The sequence below is a fragment of the Nanorana parkeri genome, unplaced genomic scaffold (genome assembly GCF_000935625.1).
Source record: "Nanorana parkeri isolate BGI_ZX_2015 unplaced genomic scaffold, ASM93562v1 scaffold2113, whole genome shotgun sequence".
NCBI classification, from domain to species: domain Eukaryota; kingdom Metazoa; phylum Chordata; class Amphibia; order Anura; family Dicroglossidae; genus Nanorana; species Nanorana parkeri.
This window is the reverse complement of record NW_017308381.1, coordinates 18289-21415: the sequence shown is the minus strand read 5'-3', so window position 1 is coordinate 21415 and position 3127 is coordinate 18289. Positions and strand designations below refer to the sequence as shown.

Here is a 3127-nt window from a genome sequence, read left to right as displayed (position 1 = left end):
GTTATTTTATTATAGGAGGGGGGGGGGGCCTTTAAATAATGTCCCCCCTATACTGGTGATTGGAATGTCCACTTACAGACGGCTAAAAGACATCAGTGGTGTCATGTTGTAGGCTCTGCCCATTTCGGTGGCCCCGGGACTATAAGATGGAGATGAATCAGCTCAGGGGACCCCCGAGCAACCTCCGGAGGAGCCCGGGTTGAGGATGGCTGAGTTAGACCATGGGGGGCGGGCAACCTCAGCACTCCAGCTGTTCCGAAACTGCAAATCGCATCACCCCTTTGCCTCTGTCAGTCTTGCAATGGGACTTGTAGTGCCACAAGAGCCGGCAGGCCCGAGGTTACCTCTCCCTGTTGTAGACCTATGCAGGAGTTGGGTTGGGCGCTGGCCCGCATACATGTGATTATTATGTGGGGTTGCGTGTTAGGCTGAGGCGTCATGTGCCGTGTCTCCACCTTCAGAGGGAGGATAACGCTGCAAAACACGTTCTGTGCTGACTCGGCTGAAACGCAGTCTGTGGGTGACCCCGCCGGCACCGAGAAATGGAAGACGAAGTCACTGTCCAGGTGTACCGACCGCCGCGGGTCCCAGCTGTCTGAATACAAGTGCCGGGGTGGGGGGGGGCGCCATGGAGGTCCTTGTTCAGACACTTCCTGTTAGAGGGTGACAACGCTCTATCCTTGTTCAGACAATTCCTGTTATAGGATGAATAGACGTGGATGGGCTGTGCAGCTTCCAGCTGTGCTGGTATCTCAGGCCTCAGCGTCAGTGTTGTCACCCCTCCCCCCTCTGAATTGACGTGGATGTTGTGCAGCTTCATGGCGTCACTCAGATGAGTCACCATGTTCCTTCCAGGCTGACAATTCTCTGCATTCAGCAAGTGGGGGGCGGGGTGTCAGTGATTGGATGGCCCCGCCTCCCCCTGGGGCGTCACTGGAGATGAGTCACCATGTTCTAGGCTGAGGATTCTCTGCATTCAGCAGCTTCCTGACACATTCCACACGGTGACCCGTCAGTGCTGCTGGGAGGGCGATCACCCCACTGACACCCCACCCCCCCCCGGGGTCTGACACTCAGCCGTACAGGGGCAGATTTGAGCCAAAAGTGGATCTTTTGAACCCAAACTTGACGTTCAGTTTAATCCGATTACATTCCAGAAGCAACAAACTGTGCAAACAAGTCCCACAGAGGTCTGTCCCCTGCCAGCGTGCGGAGGAGGAGGAGCCTGGCTCTCTGTGTGGGAGCAGTGGTCTCTGCAGGGGAGGAGCCTGGCTCTGTGTGTGGAAGCAGTGGTCTCTCTGTAGAGGAGGAGCCTGGCTCTGTGTGGAAGCAGCGGCCTCTCTGCAGGGGAGGAGCCTGGCTCTGTGTGTGGAAGCAGTGGTCTCTCTGTAGAGGAGGAGCCTGGCTCTGTGTGGAAGCAGCGGCCTCTCTGCAGGGGAGGAGCCTGGCTCTGTGTGTGGAAGCAGTGGTCTCTCTGCAGAGGAGGAGCCTGGCTCTCTGCGTGGAAGCAGTGGTCTCTGCAGAGGAGGAGCCTGGCTCTCTGCGTGGAAGCAGTGGTCTCTGCAGAGGAGGAGCCTGGCTCTCTGCGTGGAAGCAGTGGTCTCTGCAGAGGAGGAGCCTGGCTCTCTGCGTGGAAGCAGTGGTCTCTGCAGAGGAGGAGCCTGGCTCTCTGCGTGGAAGCAGTGGTCTCTGCAGAGGAGGAGCCTGGCTCTCTGCGTGGAAGCAGTGGTCTCTGCAGAGGAGGAGCCTGGCTCTCTGCGTGGAAGCAGTGGTCTCTGCAGAGGAGGAGCCTGGCTCTCTGCGTGGAAGCAGTGGTCTCTGCAGAGGAGGAGCCTGGCTCTCTGCGTGGAAGCAGTGGTCTCTGCAGAGGAGGAGCCTGGCTCTCTGCGTGGAAGCAGTGGTCTCTGCAGAGGAGGAGCCTGGCTCTCTGCGTGGAAGCAGTGGTCTCTGCAGAGGAGGAGCCTGGCTCTCTGCGTGGAAGCAGTGGTCTCTGCAGAGGAGGAGCCTGGCTCTCTGCGTGGAAGCAGTGGTCTCTGCAGAGGAGGAGCCTGGCTCTCTGCGTGGAAGCAGTGGTCTCTGCAGAGGAGGAGCCTGGCTCTTTGTGTGTGGAAGCAGCGGTCTCTCTGCAGAGGAGCCTGGCTCTGTGTGTGGAAGCAGTGGTCTCTCTGCAGGGAAGGAGCCTGGCTCTGTGTGGATGCAGTGGTCTCTCTGCAGAGGAGGAGCCTGGCTCTTTGTGTGTGGAAGCAGTGGTCTCTCTGCAGAGGAGGAGCCTGGCTCATGAGGGAATGCGGCGCTCGCTGTCATCAGTAGGCAACGGCGGGTCCCAGGTACACGGGAAGCACACGGAATGCACATGTGTACTGCACCCCCCTTCCCCCGAGTCACATGAAGGTCTATGATCTCCTGGGGGGCTCCCGCACTGCAGTATTGGGGTTCAGGGGTCTCCAATGATGGGGTTCAGGGGTCTCCATTGATGGAGTTCAGGGGTCTCCAATGATGGGGTTGAGGGGTCTCCAATGATGGGGTTCAGGTGCCTCCACAATGATGGGGTTCAGGTGCCTCCACAATGATGGGGTTCAGGTGCCTCCACAATGATGGGGTTCAGGGGTCTCCACAATGATGGGGTTCAGGGGTCTCCAGTGAGGGTCCCGCTGCAGATTGGAGACAATTGTCCTCCTCCAGGCTTGTGGTCACAGTTTGGTGAAGACCCTTTTCTGTCCCCCCCCATGACTGTCCCCCGTGTACACTGCCAGCTCCATACAGACACGGTGTGACCAGCACAGAGCCCCGACCTCATCCCTACTGATCACTGACTGTGAGCCCGGGTCTTCTCATCCACCCTCACCGGTTTGATCCGCCGGGCCCCGTACGTCACCGCAGAGTCCTCATCATCAAGTTTCTATTCGATGACAAAGTCTTCTGATGGCGTTTTGGAAACTTTGTATCAATATTGCCGCAGACGCATGTGAATGAGCCGTTCGCACAGGGGACAGCCCTAGGTGGAGCTGAAGAGGATGTGAACTCGCCGGGGCTCCCCGGCTCCATCTAGTGGCCACAGCGAGCGGTGAATCACAGAGCCGTTCTCTGTGCGAACGCTTTATAAACCGGCGGCAAAGTGTTACAGTAA

General features: G+C 58.4%; 1 long non-coding RNA gene across 1 annotated transcript in view; it reads left to right on the top strand.

Annotated features, from left to right (window-relative positions):
* Positions 1 to 2738, top strand: part of LOC108800735 — a 16915-nt gene extending 14177 nt beyond the window's left edge. Inside the window, exon 3 of the long non-coding RNA XR_001942118.1 lies at positions 2658 to 2738. This is a non-coding gene — a long non-coding RNA (uncharacterized LOC108800735). The remainder of the gene's footprint in view (positions 1 to 2657) is intronic.
* Positions 2739 to 3127: the final 389 nt, after the last annotated feature.